The sequence below is a fragment of the Ixodes scapularis genome, unplaced genomic scaffold (genome assembly GCF_016920785.2).
Source record: "Ixodes scapularis isolate PalLabHiFi unplaced genomic scaffold, ASM1692078v2 PGA_scaffold2__306_contigs__length_199485367, whole genome shotgun sequence".
NCBI lineage: Eukaryota > Metazoa > Arthropoda > Arachnida > Ixodida > Ixodidae > Ixodes > Ixodes scapularis.
Genome location: NW_024609857.1, coordinates 109,122,784 through 109,139,865, shown reverse-complemented (window position 1 = coordinate 109,139,865; position 17,082 = coordinate 109,122,784). Strand labels below are relative to the sequence as shown.

The window sequence follows — 17,082 nt, the reverse complement described above, 5'->3', positions numbered from 1 at the left end:
CAAGAAAAAGAGAGGGGGGAGGGACACAAACTACTAATGTCGCAAAAACTATCGATAGTAAACCCTCGACAGTACTATCGATAGGTTTACGATAGTTGACTATCGATATTTTTCCGGTAGTCAATTAACAATAATTTTCCGATAGTTGACTATCGATATTTTTCCGGTAGTCAATTAACAATAATTTTCCGATAGTCGATTATCGATAGTACTATCCATAGCTTTTCAAAAGTCTACTATCGTTACTATTATCAATAGTTTTTCAAAAGTCGACTATCGATAGTACTATAGATAGGTTTTTTGCTATTGATAGTAACATTTTTGGCGACTATTGACACCATCAATAGTTTTGCACTACTGCTTACGTGTAGGAACGCAAAAGCATTATACCGTAAAATACCGAGCATGCGCCCACACTCGTGTAAGCGCCCCCTTTTGTTTTATGAAAATTTCGCATTTTCGCAAGACCTAACAAGCGCCCCCTTCTGCGATCAACCTTCCCCAGAGGCGTTTTTTTTTTGTTTTGTTTCTTTTTCTTTTTTGTGGTAAGTTGATTTTTTTCTTGTCCTATTACATATTTCAGTGAAAAGTTATCCCCAAAATATGGATGTAAACAATAATTGATCGCGGTATAATAGAGAATCCAATCCAAGCCAAGCCGGAAAATGTGCGTGAAGTTGCGCGTCACATTCACGTGAGCGCACCAATCCGTCACTTTCATTTGGACTGCGTCATGTTCGGATTGTGCGACTGTCTCGTCTTTGTTTGGCCATGCATTCCTACACGGTGCAAAAGATTGAGGTGGTGGAGTGGCACCGGAGAAATGGAAAGAACGTCCACTTAACCGCTCGCCAATTTAAGCTCGATTGCAAGAGGATCCGCGAGTGGGAAAGAAAACTATGAAGTTCTGTTGCAACAGTGCTTCGGCAAGTTGAAGCTTCGGCGAAAGCTGAGCAACGGAGCCCCGGTGCTCAACCAAGGCGACAATGCCCTCTTCGAGTTTCTGGAGCGCGAGAGGAGGGCTGGACGCGCTGTCAGCAAACAGACTTTTATCCGAAGAAGCCCTCAGAATCGCAAGCCAGCTGCAGCTCAGGAACTTCGTGGCTTCAAGCCAGTATCTAAAGCAATGGAAGCAGCGCTTCAATGTTTTTACGCGCAAGCGACCAATGACAGCCAGAAGGTGCCTGAGGCGTGTGCTGACGCGGCAAAAGCATTTCACTCCACGCTCAGCTGTCCGCAAAGTCATCACGAATACACCTTGCACAACATGGCCAGCATAGACCAGACGATGGTTCGGATGGACACGCCAGCCAATAGAACCAACAACCTTGAAGGTGCCAGCACAGTTCGGATTGCCAACACCGGCTGTGCCCGGCGGGGCTTTACAGTCGCTTTGGCAGCTTGCGCCACTGGCCACAAACTACCAATGTTCGTCATACTGAAAGAGCCAAGTGAAAAAATTCCAACAAGAGCCTTCATGAGCCTTCGTATTCGCGTCTCCAGCTCGACGCTCGCCCTCCCGCGGCGGAAACGGGAAGCGCTCTAGTGAGGGTCCCCCGACTCTCCTGCTCAGCGGGCATGGCGGAACTGCTCGCGATCATGGCTCGCGAAATGTCGTTTCCGAATGTAAACAAGACTCTTCACTGTCCCAACGTAGTGCTGCAGCCGGTATGGGATTGTACCTTACTGGAGAGTTTTAGTATTGCGCATAGAAGCAAACGCGAGCGATATGCGTTTGCGTTAGAGTTCCGTGCCCCACGTTGTGCGTGCGCCCCATCGCCATGCGCCAACCAAGACCGCAGTTTCGGGCTCCGCGCACGCGCAGTGTAGAACACGTAAAGCTAACGCAAACATACAGGGCTTGAGTTCGCTCGTATACGCAATATTAAAACTCACAACTGTTTCACCGGCTTCCAACGCCAACGAAACGTGCTGCAGTGACCAGACGTGCAAGCAGGTAGGCGTTCCTTCGAACTGGAAAGGTTGAGATTGGCAAAACAACGGCGAGCAAATACAAAAGTAAATAAATGTTATGAAAAAACTAATAATTAAAAAAAAGCTTTTTCTTTTTCTCATTTCTTTTTTTTTTTTATTTTTGGGCATTTGGTTTGGAAGGTTATTGGCGGCGACTTTGGGCGTTTCGCCGGTTGTCAAAAGTCGTGACTTTGAGCACAATATACTTTATTCATGATTAATGTAATTTTACTTGGATTTCTCACATTAGCTAAAATGTTTTCATTGATTTTAGACTATTTTTTTATTGGTAATTAAAATGCAGCAACTGAAACCAGTGATGATAATTAGCACAGTTTTTATTGTCATATTTCTTTCGCGCGTTTAAAATTAGATCATAAGCAACAAATTATATTAGAACTTGAAGAATTACTTATTCAAATATGTGACTTTTAACATTATTATTATTGATACAAATCGCGGCAAAGTATGCCTCCAATTAACGCCAAGATCGCGAGAATACGCCATTTAACCATAATAGTCTTTCCAGAAGGTATAATTCTGTTTTCTTTTTAGCATATGAAAAACTCTGACATAGTTATCAAGATAGACAAACAGTCAAACAATGGATGTAATATGAAGTCCTACACGTCACGCGGTGCTATAAACACACACACACACACTTCAGCTGTCTGACTCGGATTCCGTCTTTGGGTTGTTGCAGTGAGAGCAGCGTTTATTAGTTTATACGTTTCGTGGACATATTATAAAAATTAGAATTATTTTCTTATTCTTGTGCTGGAATAATTGTCATTATTTCCCATGACAATTATCTGAGCGAGAGAAAGGCTGCGAGAACGCACAGATATCAGCACTGATTTTTTCAGCAACTACTAATATCACCCTGGATCGAACAATATGTCACAAAATAAAGTTTCCGCGAACAACTTTCCTAAGTAAATAATTACGATGTGAGACACATCTTGAGTCGTGAAATAATTCGAAATTAAGGCCTATATCGAGAAATTAAATCCAAAATAGAGGTAAGTTTCGGTTTCGCTCCAGAATTAAAACGCGCATCCTTCCGTAAAAAATACGCTAAACACCGTTCTTGTTTTCAGGTTAAAGGGGTAACCTGCGCTCATAAAACATTAGCTTCCTTGTATTACCAGAAATAATTTATGTCGCTCAGTGAAGCCAGCTCACTAGACGGGCTCAACAGCGGCACGCATCTCTGACCCTCACTAAACCCGCCATCTTGGAAAATGAGTGGCGCCACCTATAGTTAGTTGGAGTCGCGGATACCGGGTAAAAACAAACTTTTCTCCGCGATTTTTAAAAAAAACGAGCATTGTTGCTATCGTGGGATCGCATTCTTTATTTTTTTTTTGTTTCACCCCTAGCAAATGTTTGTGTCACGGCTTCGAGGAACGGCTGGATGACCTCGGAGAAATACCTAGAATGACTAGGGAGCATATGGGGCCCGAACATTGATGACGTACGACGGCTGTTGGTGTTGGATCAGGCACCGATCCACAAAACACAAGCGACAAAGGACGCCATCCAGGAACGCGACACGGATCTGGTCTAAGTGCCTGCCGGCTGCACCAGTATGCTCTAGCCCACCTACATCTTCTGAAACAAGCCATTCAAGGCTAGTCTTTGAAGGACCAGGGAGGCCTTCATGCGAAAAGAAGAAAAGACCGCCAAAGGAAACTTGCGAAAGCTTTCCCGGCAGGATGTGCTTGAATTCATCTCTGAGGCGTGGGCTTCCGTCCCAGAAGAAACCGTGGCACGTTCGTTCAGAGGCTGCGGCATTGCAAGCGCGCTCGACACGTCCGAGGAGGACAATCTCCATAAGCAGCTCGATGACATCGGCACTGTCGTCCCCGAGAACCCCGACGAACTGAGTGCATCGATATGATTTTTGGGTCAGATCCAAAGTAGTCGTTTGATGGATTCAACAGCGACTTGAGTGAATAGGGGTTCGTAAAGTGAACACCTGGTTCTGCGTACGCATTTCATGGCGTGAACAATCATTGAAGTGTTTGTAAAGAAACCTTTCATTTTGAACACTGGGCAGTGGACATTTTTTATCTGTTGGCCGCCATTTGTTGCCGCCATCTTGAATTCCGGCCTCGAATCAGATCAAAGGCCCTTCCCCCCCATTTTTCACTGAATTATCTTTACATCTGGAGGGGGGCGCATGCTCAGTACTTTACGGTAGTCCCGCAGGTGAGATGTTTTCGAGTAATGTTTCTACCCACATTAAAGTTGTTTCTGCCGGCACCGTATTCAGTGTGCCGCCGTAAATGTAGACGCTGCTGCCGATGTCGAGGTCATAGATGTAGATGTGGTCGCCTCACAGTCCATCGCACGAAGCACACAACGAGCACAAATGAAGTCTGAAGCGCAAATGATGCGCCGGGGGCAGTGCGCCAAGTCCTCCTTTTGCACAGGGCACTCTGGCGGGGACATCACGCTCCATCTCTGCGCAGGCCTGGCTCCCCCACCAGCTTCACAGCTTCCATGACAAAGCATATCCATTGCTGTGGTTTTCTTTGTGTTTTATTTCTGAGGCGTGTCCACTTCGACCTTGAGCGGTGCATGCTTGGCAACATATTTTTATGGCAATCTTTCGGGCACAATGCCGACGACACCTTTTTCCCATAATAGAACCATATAAGGCTTTCGCCTTCAGAAAAAGCAGTCAGGATCTTCGCCCCTTCCGAAAGTAACGACAAAATTACACGGATACTGGGAAATCAAGGCATCCCGGACAACGCTGTAGCCCACGAGACCACGCAGAGAGAATTACAAGCATCCAGCACCGCACAATGAATCATGAATCCCTCAAAAGAACTCTCGCCAACAGGACTTGACCCGGATAAAATCAAAGTTGAAGGAAACAAAAAAAAAGCATGCACGGTTGGCAGTCTTCCTACCTACCTATTGTATGGAGGACAACCCATTCCCACCCAGGCACTCCAGATGAGAAAAAGTGTGCATCTGTCGCATTGCAACAAACATGGCAACCACACCAGTGTTACTTAGAGATTCTCTAAGCCCACATCAGAAGACAAACGTGGCCTCAACCCCAACTGTAAAACATGTTGAGTCCTGGCTAGATGCTGACACCTCATCTGGGACTGCAAAACAACAGACAAACAACGATACGAAGCCATTTCCAAATTTACATAAGATTTACGGTGACCGCTAGTCAAGTGCTACCAAAAAAAAAGCAGATCATGAACTCCCTCCTTGACTATGCTAAGTAAGCAAGCCTGACACAACCCTTCTAATCTCAACCCTCAACCCCATCTAACCTCATCTCTTCTATCCCCGCAAAATCAGACGACTTAGACAAGCTATCATGGTTTGGCTTTCGAGAGACAGCCAGACATTTCGAGAGAATATGTCAAGAAACATATTCTCCTACACCTCTTTTAACTTTAGCAGAGCAAACGCTGGAGAGGATACGAAATGCTCCCCAGCATTCACTCTGCTAAAACGGAAAGAGGTGGGAGGCGCATCCACTAACGCTTTTCAAACTTTTTCCTGTTTAGCTTTCCTCCTCAACTCATAAATCGCGCATTCTACCAAACAGTTCAAGGAGACGAAAAGAGGGGAGTCTCCTCTTGCTCGGAATCTCGTTTGTATACCCGGACAGAGCCATTGCCCCCCTAGAAGATTAGCCCGTCACTCAAGATTCAGACAAAACTTGCTTTCCCCACCCTGTTCACCTCGAAGGTGACCGTGCTATAAAGCTACGTGCTCGTTGGGCCAGCCACACTTTTGCCACGTGATCACGCTCTCTCGCACATACCCACGCGCAGAGAATGAGGTCAAGTGATGAAAGGGAGGCGGCTGATTGGTCGGGCAAGCGCGTAGCTTCCACCACAATGTCAGCTTAGGGGCGAAGGAAATAAGGGAGGTCCGGTATCGTGTGAACGTGCGTTTGGAACCGGTGACACGCTTTGGGAACCGCGGATGTACCACAGTGAAAAGGCAGAGAGCTTACGAAGGGGAGGAGGTACGAAATAGCCCACTGTGTTTTCAGATTTTCGCACTGAAAGTCAGGCTTTTGACTTTCTACGTTTTTTCTTTGGCCCATTGAACGATGTGCTATTAGTAAAATCCCAATCTAAAGTGATTCATACCAGCCCAAAATTCCTTTCATGGGCCCTTTAACCTGTCACCAACTATACACATGACGTGACCCATGCACTTGCGGCAGGTTTGCTTTTGTTTCTTTTAGTTTCGGAGTAAACCTTGTGGTGAATGACAAATTTCTGAGGGAAATTAAATTACATAAAAGATTATCCTCAATACGACCAAAAGCTCATCATGGCACTTCCCAACTCCAAAATGTTGCACAATTCTTGATACAAGCACCAAACATGACTTTCAGCATTGTCCGTGTCATCGCTGGCCAAGAGTGGAGATACGCCTTAAAGGAGCCACGCAAAAATATTGGGCAGGAATGTTTCCCACCTTACACAAACTTGCTAGAACTAGCGGGACCCAAGTATGTATGCTCACACGCAATACGCCACTGACCGAGGAGCTTCTTCGTCACTGTATAATTTCAAAGATAAAAGCGGACGTTTCCTTCCAGTCTCGCCTTTGCAAAACTTGATGATGTAGTTGTTGGGATCATATTGTTGGCATTGTCAACAATGCAATCTCCAGGATTTCGTCATCAGGATTTGCGACTCCGCAGTGACAATATTTAAATGCGACTCATACAGTGGACATGACCACATAGCGTGAGCAATAAATTTTGGCTCATGAAAATCAATGACTTAACATGTACCATATTTTCCGGGCTGTAGTCCGCACCCGGTGCTTAGTCTGCAGGGGAAAATTTGGGGCCAAAAATAAAAGCTTTTGCATAGATAGTTTGCACCCGGTGCATATTCTGCAAGCCGTGCATACCGTAATATCTTGAGAGGTAGCCCACCTAAAATCTAGAGCAAATCAGATGAAAATATGGAGTGGTATAACTTTCAGTGTACAATAATAAAGAGTTAAGAAGTAAATGCTATTTTTAGGTCATGCATCCCTTCCAATCATGTTTTCGTTGCAAGGGGCAACTAAGTAAAGATGACTGTACTTCAAAGTCAGCAACATTCACTTATATTCCGCCACGGCTAACTAGCCGCATTTACATCGAGGCCATGTTGATGCCAACACTACTATTACTAGGAGTGGGCTATCTTTCATTGTTTAAAAATACATAGCAAATCAACCTGAAAAAATAGGGGTGGGCTAACTTTCAGGGTGGGGCGTCTCTCGGGATTTTACGGTAGTCTACACTTTGTGCCTAGTCTGAACGTAAAAATTATCATACATCATGCACAGCACACTTTGACAAATGCCTGCCGTATTAGCTCACAAAGAAGCTTGTGTGATACGTAAATCAACATTAATATACTCCGTTATCCTTAAAATTCTTCACGTCTTGTCACAATGAACGGCCTAGCAAAAACAAATCCTTGTAGAGTCTGCATGCGTAGATAGTATGCATCGGCTAAAATTTGAACTTTTAAACATGAATAATCCATGGGCTATAGCCCGGATTTGGATAGTTGCTCAAGCTCAATCGCTGCAAAGATGGAGATAGCTGAACTTTAATGATCGCTGGAGCTCAGCACATGCGCTGTGCTTTGTCAACCACAGCATGTGGCTATGACAAACATTGGTGCCATATATTCAGTTCCAGATCCCGAGGTCACTTCCTCTGGCTAAAGGTAGAGTGCAAGAGGGAGCAGCAGAAAGGAAGAGAAAAAAAGCAGATGCTCATTTTGCTGAAACGGGGTGAGATATATATGATTGTTTGGTTCTCTTTTGCTGCAAGCTGGCGCCAGGACTCTGCTCGGCGCTGCTGCATTCCAATTGTTGTTTTTCGCACACTCCGTCAACTGAGTCTCAAACTCCAGCAGGCTCCGAGAAAGCCACAGTTACACTGCAACTGCAAAAGATTGGCACCTACAAGCAAGACATCCAAGAAGCATTCTCACGTTTACCTTGCATGATGCAGGACCACTTCGCACCATTCAGTCTCCACATGTGTACACAGTTTCTCCACACTAACACATCACATTCTGTGTTACCGCTGGCTTTGCCACACTAGTATGGCAAGAGGGCAACTTTTACTCCAATTTTTTCCATCACAGCCAGTGCTCGGTGAGAAAAAAACCAATGCATGTTTCATTGGTTATGAATTTTAAGGAATAATTCTAAGTGGTATATACCGAAAGCAAAAAAAGATTGGTTTCGTCCCTTTAAGGTTTTATAAGGTAGCAAGCACCACTAAAATGCACCTGATGACATTTTCAGCTTGCTATGCGCAGGCACCCACTGTTCCAGCTGATTTTATAACCAGTCTCATTATTTCAGTCAAGTATTTCTTTTTTATTCTTACAAGCACATTAGAATGGAAGCTTTTATGCTTCTGAAATTGTGTGGAACTGGCAAGTAGAGGTAAGAAGATACTGCCTGATGGCTTTGGGACTATGGCCACGCTTACATGAATGACACTATTGCAATCTATGCACATTGACTATTGCATTCAATGTGGTCATGTAAATGACATAGCGTGCTAGGGAAGCGCATCGCATTCAAGCCGCTAGACGAAGGTGTATTGAGACGGCGAATGAGTATTCATACAGAGGATTAAGGCAAGGTGCTCGCTGCAAGGGTGGGTGAACAGCTGAGAAAATGGCAGCAGTCTATCTCATTGGCGGCAGCGGGGAACGGTGTCAGGTGTTCGCCTGAAATTTTCTCCCAAGAAGAAATGCGAGGTTTTGTTGCAGTAAGTGAGCTGAATAAAGCTGAGCTGGTCATTGAGGGCAGAACCCGTCCAGGTTTGCAAATCACGACTTGCGCATCAGAAAGAGTCCTTAGAAGCTCCGGCGCAAGCACAAACGGCACCGTGACCTCCGAGCTCTGGTACCGCAGAACGAGCAGCCCCCACCTCAATGCCGTTGCTGCCTGCGCCGGAACCTCTCAGCCTTGGGGTCCGGCCGTGGATGGAGCGATCTGGTGAGGCAAGGCATGGCGGTATTCTGCGGGCGGATGGAAACGATTTTGTTCGCCAGGGCGTGCACACCGAAGTTGCCTCAGTTCCAGAGTGATGCAGCCTGAAGCCCAAAGCGCTTGGGTATTGATGTTTTTTGTGCCTCGTAACTTCTTGCAGAGCATTGAAGAGAGCTTCGTTGATATCTACGCCTGTCGAGAGGGCCTCCGTGGCGAAACACCAGCCAGAAAAAGGTGGTCACGTGGTGTGGCTGGTCCTGGAAACACAGCTCTAATTTTGAGATGCGACATGGCGTGGCACCACCTTCACGTAGAACTTGATGTGCATCCATGCAAACACTGCCGCATCGGCTTTCTACCATGGAGTACTGTAGTCGATCTGCTTAAAGGGGCCCTGCCTCCAATCATATTTAAGCGTCTACCTTTTTTGCAGTTTCCACGTCTCTTGGGATTCGGGCAAGTGAGCGGGCACACAGAAAGTAACTAAATATCAGTGCGTCATATTTTAACCGGACGGCACGGAAACCTCCTCCACCTACGGGGGTGACCCGCAAAACTGAAAGCGCGCAAAATGTGAGGTATTTGGTCCTGGGCTTACTACTGGTCAGAGCCGCTAAAAGCTTCTTTTTAGTCGAATAACAAAATATAAGTGGCGCGAACCGTTTCAATTATTTATTAAAATAGTTTTATTCAGTATTTTAGATCAGAAAAGAAACAAATGCAGTTTATAAAGTTCAGAAACCGGAAATGACCCGTTGACACAACCGCCACCAAGCGGTAAAAAAGGCGGCGCATACTAGAAAAGAATTGTGGGATTAGCGGCGAGCATAGAAAGGTACCGGATGTACGCGGCGGCTCTGCGGCCGTTTACGGACTCGAGGATCCGACCGGTTCAGAGTGTTCCCAAGGCCTTCGGCGCAGGTTTGGCTTGCTGTTCGGCCGTTTCATGGTATGGCAGTGAGTGGCTCCCGTTCTGAACTGATCTTTATTCCGTGTTTGCTGTCGTTTGTGGCCAATGAAGTGTCACGCCGAACTAGTGTTTGGGCATTTGTTAACTCGCAGCGGCAGCAGGCGCTGCACCACTCCTTCTCTGTTGCTAACGGCTTACTCTCGTGCCCATCCGACATAGCTGAAGCATTTAACAAACAGTTTGCTGCAGTCTGGGCCAATTCTTATGCTAATTCGCTGGCCCCCTCTAGCTCAACTACCACTGTTCCTCGTGCCGCCACAACTGGTCAGCCTACATCCATTTTATCCTCCATTACAATAACTACTGACGACGTCCTTGAGGCGGTGTCCCAACTTCGTCCTTTACAGAATCCGGGCCCCGATGGTATCCACTCTCTTGTACTTAAGACCACAGCCCCCTTAATGGCCCCGGCCCTCTGCCGGATGTTCCAGCGTATACTGGACTCGGGTGTTACCCCTCGTCTGTGGAAGGTGGCCCATGTCACGCCGGTATACAAAGGACATGGTACTTGTGCTGATAATTTGTCTTCATACCGCCCCATTGCATCCACCTCAGTCTTGTGCCGCACATTTGAGCGAATTCTCAACTCTAAGATTTGCCTGCACCTTGACAGCAATAGTCTTCTGTCACCCTCACAGCATAGGTTCCGCCACGGCCGCAGCTGTGAAACTGCCCTTGGCACTCTGGTCCACATCGTCAGTGCACACCTTGATGACCACACACCCGTTGAGTTGGTCCAGCTAGATCTCTTTCGTGCCTTTGATTGGCTTCCCTATCCTGGGTTGTTGGCGAGTGCTGAGCTAAAAGGGCTGTGTGGGCCCCTGCTTCGCTGGCTCGGTTCCTTTCTCACTGGCCGTACCCAGAAAGTTATCTACCGAGGTGCTTCCTCAACAGCTACTCCTGTCCTTTCTGGCATCCCACAGGGCAGCGTCCTTGGCCCAGCCCTATTCACCATTTTCATGGACAGCATTACGGATAACTTGGCCTCAACTCCTATCCTATATGCCGACGACATCTCTCTGCTCCAACCCATCCGCACTCCTGCTGATTACGTCAGTCTACAGGCTGACCTAGACCGTTGTCAGGACTGGACGCAGCTGCACCATCTCCCCATCAATGCAATTAAGTGCTCGACAGTGACTTTCACTAATTCAAGTCGCCCACCATTTTCTCTCCAACCACCTCCTCTAAAACTTGGGCATCACGTGATAAGCCGAGCCAGTACGGCTGTGGTGCTTGGAATCGAGCTTGACTCTCGGCTGAACTTTTCCACGCACACAAATCATACTCTATCCAGGTCTCGCCGCCTGCTAGGTTTCGTGACGCGCTTGACCACCGGAATGCCGGCGAGTGCATTCCGGTGGATGCACTCGCATTCCAGTGGGTGCACTTGAATATTGTAGTGCCGTGTGGTTATCCCAGTCACAAGCACTTCAAACAAGTCTCGCCAGCGTTCAACGCCGTGCAGCGTACACCTTTTACCGCCGCACAACACCTAAGAATGAGCAACTCCGCTACGCTGGAATTTCTTCCACCGAACTGCTCCGGCATGCCTCCTGGCAATCCCTTGACTCAAGAGTACGGGCCTCAACAGTGCGACTAATGTGCCGCGTCATGTCCCCTGGCCACCGGGAATTGCCCTACAGTCCGCGCCTGAACAAACGAACAGGCCGTCTTCAGCCGCTCCTTACGCGCACGCAACGCCACGGCTCATCTTGGCTGCCCTGTGCAGCAGCTCTATGGCGTCGGCTTCCATCTGATCACACCAGAACTTTCCCACCCGACGCCGATGACCTCAAGACTATAATGAGGGCTGCCCTACGGGCCATGTAGTGCACCGCCAGTATTGACACACGAACTGACTTGTGAACAACTATGAACAATAGGACCCAGGCTGGGCCCGCAGGCCTTTTGGTATGGGCACCCTGCCTTCTGCGGCCCTTGCAGGCCTGGATCTCCTAAAATATATGCAAATAAAGTATTATTATTATTATTATTATTTATTCATCGCGCAGCAAACGCAATGCATGTTGCCCTGGCTGCCCGCTTCATACAACCTATCCAGAGCATGCTTTAGTGGCGCCCCCTCGAGCCGTCGACACGGGGTGCGGCAGCCGTGAGCACTCGCTGAGCTCACTACCCCTCCTCTAGTTCACGGCCACTCAAGCAACCAAGGTTTATGAAGGTGGTTATTTTTTACTTGTTTTTGTAATTTTCATTTGCCTATAACTTTAAAACTAAAGCGAAATTCGAGAAAAGAAAGATTTATTAAGTTACTACGTTCAGTGCGCTCAGGTTCGGTGCAAATTAAAAACCAGTAAAAAAGTCCTTGCAGGGCCCCTTTAAGTCGCATTCGTGTAAACGGGGCTCATGACTCCACTAAGTTACCTCAAATTGGAATAGTAATAATGGAACTCAGAAAGGCAGCAATACACAAAACAAAATGTATAATCTCATAATTTGTGAACAGGGTGCCTGATATATTCTATTTATATCATCCCAAGCATAACATGCAATTTCTGAGTCTTCCCATTTTTACTGGCAGGAACATTGAAATTACCAATCTGGTAAAATACATTCATGTTCAGCCCCAGATTTGGCTGTAAAGTAGGATGTTCAAGTCTACACTGTATCAGTAACTTGCACAAAAGTGTGAACATTGTATTCAAGTTTCCTCACAAACTATACATGCAGCAATGCTCGATAACACCCAATGTCCAACCCAAATCAAAGTCTCGAGTGGCGAATGTTTTATCAGTAAGCAACATGCTTGATCACTATGACAGAAAGAATACAGTAAAACAATGTTAAAGAAGCCTGCAATCATATTTAAGCGTCTACCTTTTTTGCGGTTTCCACGTCTCTTGGGGTTCGGGCAAGCCAGCGGGCACGGAGAGAGTAACTAAATATCAGTGCGTCATATTTTAACCGGACGACGTGGAAACCTCCTCCACCTACGAGGGCGACCCACATTGCCGAAAGCGCTTGATATGCGACGTCTTTGGTCCTGTGCTTATTACTGGTCAGAACCGCTAAAATCTTTTTTTTTTTAGTCGAGATCCAAAATATAAGTGTCGCGAAGCGGTTTTTGTTCAGTATTTTTGATCAGAAAAGAAACAAATGCAGTATATAAAGTATGGAAACAAAAAAATTACCCGTTGACATACCCGACACCAAGCGGCGGAAAAAACGGCGCATACTATACTTTGTTTCAGCTTCGGTCCGAGCGCGACCGATGTTATGAGCCGAAGAACCAATCAAACAGCGAAAGAGGCGCAACGTCATGCCGTGCTCTCTGCAGCTGATAGGACCAGCCGGCATTCGCCGTAATCTGTGCGTGCCCCTCCGGCGGGTAGTCCTATCAAGCGCAGAGAGCACGCCATGACGTTGCACTTTTTGCGCTGTTTGATTGGCCCTTCGGCTCATAACATCGGCCGCGCTCGGACCTAAGTTGAAACGAAGTATAGAAAGGGCTAGTGGGATGAGGCACCGACAAACGGCGAACGTTAAAAGGTCCCGGATGTTTGTGGTGGCGCTGCGGTCGTATACCGGCTCGAGGATCTGACCGGTTCCGAGCAATCCGAAGGCTTTCGGTGCAGGCTTGGCTGGCAATTTTGCTATCTGGCGGTATGGCTGCACGAAGTAGCTCCCGTTCTGAACTGATAGTTACCCCGTGTTTGCTGTCGTTTGTGGCCAATGAAGTGTTATGCCAAATTAGTCTTTAATTGTGCAGCAAATGCAATGCGAGCTGCCCTGGCCGCCCGCTTCATACAGCCTATCCAACACGTGCTTTAGTGGTGGCCTCTCGAGCCGTCGACACGGAGTGCTCGATGAGCTCACTACCCCTCCTGTAGTTCACGGCCAATCAAGCCAGGACCTACGACGTCATAAAGGGGGTCATTTTTTGCTTGTTTTTGTAATTCTAATCTGCCTATAACTTTTAAAATAAAGCGAAATTTGAGAAAAGTTGTATTAAGTTACTACGTTCAGTGCGCTCAGCATCGGTGCAAATTAAAAACCAGTCAAAAAGTTGTTGCAGGGCCCCTTTAACGCGATTTTCAGACAACCGCGGTAAAAAAGTGTATAATCTGGAAAAACCTAACAATTGAAAGCACTTTTGGGGGCCTATACAACGAGCAAGTTTATCTGCTCTTTGCACAGAGGTAGAGTGAGCTCAGATTGAAGAACACAGTGATGTGATTGGCCTAAGCCATTTGGAGCAGCCAAAACAGCGTTTTGGAGCAGCAAAAGTGGCCTTTGGAGCAGCCAGAATAGTGTTTCGGAGCAGAAGAAGTGGCTTTTGGAGCAAATATTCTTAGAAAAATAATAATATTTGTTTTAAGTGCTGGACAAACGAAGGGCACTTTGTGCTGTGTTATGACAAAACTCGCTGTTTCTGTTTTCACTGCCGAGACATCCCACAAGTGTACAGTGTTGTAGGCGTTGCCGAGCAATTCCGAAAAGAACGCTCGCCACCGTTTTACTGGTTCCTGGTTCCTGACGTGAGAGATTTTCGTTAGAAGTAAGCGAACGCAAAACAATGGATTGCAAGCGCCCCGGCTGGTGCTCTGTCGTGCCGTCATGTTCACATGTACGTGAGGGAAACTTCAGCAAGCTTGCAGTGGCACGTGCTTCCTCACGCGAGCAGAGACAACGGCTGTTCAATCGAAACCGAAACAATGCCACTCCGCTCCGTCGCCAACTGGATCCCAAAATAGTATGCAAAATACAACTGTCCAGCATTCGACAAAAAAAGAAAACAGTCCAGCGGCGCGTGCTTGCCAGGCCGGCAGACGAGGTACAAGCTAAATAGAAAGAAAAACAGATCCTAAGTGCATCGATGCATGACATCGTGAGCCAGGGCCAAAAGTTTTGTGGAGCGCTCTGAGCAAGGACTGAACTCGAGACAAACAAGCGCGCTGTGTGGGTTCAGCGTGCAGACATTGCCTTCTTTGCTTCAGCTCACTACTCCTCACCAACGTTTTTTTGCGGCAGATTTTTCATGTAGCGGGGTCCCTCTTGAAAGATAGCCCGCCGAGAGTAATCTAGGTAATAAATATTTTGATGAGCAGCCTTTGAGTTAAAGAGGGATTTTTTAGAAGAAGAGGAATGTCGATGAACAAGTTTAGAAAGCGCCACATCTGCAGCGACGTGGGGATGGCAACACCCGACGTCGCACGACTACGGTGACCCAGTGGTCGCGCGAGCGTTTCAGCTATCAAAGTAACTCTCGCCGAGCAAAAACATGGTTTTGTATCAAAGCATGATGGCATAGCTGGCACCCGGCACACTAGCGACGGAACGTCCGCACATTCCTGCGAAAAAAAAATGTAAAAAGAAGACGCGAGACGAGATTCCCGTGACGACGAGGGCAGCGAGGGCGCGAAACGCGAGACTGCGGCAAAAACCATGCAAGACCGAATAGACGATTGATGCTGGGTACTTTGCGTCGGGCGGCCGCTTGCGCCACCTATAGCTCAGGCATGCTCAATTACGGTTCTCAGTTTAGTTTCGGTTTTGAAAGGCGACCGAAATTGGACCTTTGGCGCAGGCTTGGCGCAGATTAGCCATATTTTGGCAAAATGTAGCAAGATGTAGCAGGGTTAGGCTCTTGGCGCAGTTTGGCGCAATCGGCGCAGCAATCACATCACTGAGAACATGGCAGATAGAGACAAAGGCCTTTGTTTCCACCCACTTATCTAATCAGAGCGAGCAAGTTGGTCGGAGCACCAAGCTCCAAGACTGTCTGGTAGTTGTAGCAATAGCTGCCTTGTCTTTTCAACAGCTTTCAGAAATTCATCAGATCTTTACAAACGACTTGGCCTTCGAGAAAGAGGAGATGCAATAGTTAATAAGTCATGTTGTTCCTGTCTACTAGCAATTACCAGACACACTACAACGAAGAACTCATGGCTGAGATGGCTACCTACCGAAGCACTTCATCACACAGGTGATCTTACCCCTTTATGTGCCTCCCTCATTTGTGGAGACTCCTCTTGTTTTTGTACCTCCCATCTTTCATGCGCAAATGGATACATTTTGGTACACTTGGTCACAGTACACACGAGAAGTGAAGCAACTCTTGTACAACAGTTTAACTCCATAGACTTTCAGAACTGTTCTTTAGAACTAGCGGCCTGTGCATAATCATAATCATTGAACGTTGACGTACAAGACTGAGCAAAAATTTTCAGTCCCCGTGTCACCACAGCAACAGCAACCACCATGCCGGAGAAAAGTGGTAAAGCTCGACGAGTGTGGCGATGCAGAAGGGTAAAGCTTGATGCAAGGCTGCTGCGGGCACAGGCAGCACTAATTAGGAACTTTGGATTCCATGCGAAATAAAACTAGCAGATGGCAAGACAATCAAATGAGTGTGAAATACTGAGCCCCTTTCAAGATTGGTCTAAGGTTACACCCGCCCTTTAAAAGAATGACAAGAAACCCAGCTTAGCCAGGCAAAGACTTGGAAAAGAGGGGAGCGAAGCTAAAGAAAGAAATCGGCAGCGGCCCAATGTATTGCGTCAGCCACATCGGGTGGAAATTTTTGGACCCAAGAACTCTGAGGGTAAATGCAACAAACAGGAAATTGATACACACATTCCTATGGAAGTTCAACGAAACCAGTGTATAGGAACATAAAAGCCGGAAGAACATATAAATCTAAAATGTATTAACGAGCATCTCTTGCATTAGTTTGTTAGACATGCAAATTGGGTACTGAAAAGCCCATATTAGCAGCATCGCTGGTAGGTTGCAATGTCGCCCTCACAAAGTGCGAGAACAATATCACGATCCTCCAAAGTTCTCCATATGTGATGTTTCCTTTTACTTCACAATATTTTAAAAGACTACTTCGTATGTGCCAAAGGTGTCCGTCAAAAACTGGGCAGCACTGCTCTGTTGAACATAAGGTCAGACGGGGTATACAAATATGTCGCACAGTGTAGTGTATTAACTACCAGATTGCTACTTTGCAAACTAGAGTATTGGCATACATTCACCACAAAATGGTATGTTTCACTGTGCAGTAATGTAAAAAATTGGTTGTAATATAAGATGTTCATTATTATAGGATAAAGGTATGTTTTATGTAATAACATAAGGCATACAATTTC

The 17,082-nt window shown here is 46.6% G+C and overlaps 2 pseudogenes; both read left to right on the top strand.

Annotated features, from left to right (window-relative positions):
• The first annotated feature begins 732 nt into the window (after positions 1-732).
• Positions 733-3,265, top strand: LOC115310037 (annotated as a pseudogene).
• A 111-nt stretch (positions 3,266-3,376) lies between these two features.
• LOC8052830 lies at positions 3,377-3,877 on the top strand (annotated as a pseudogene).
• The last annotated feature ends 13,205 nt before the right edge of the window (positions 3,878-17,082 follow it).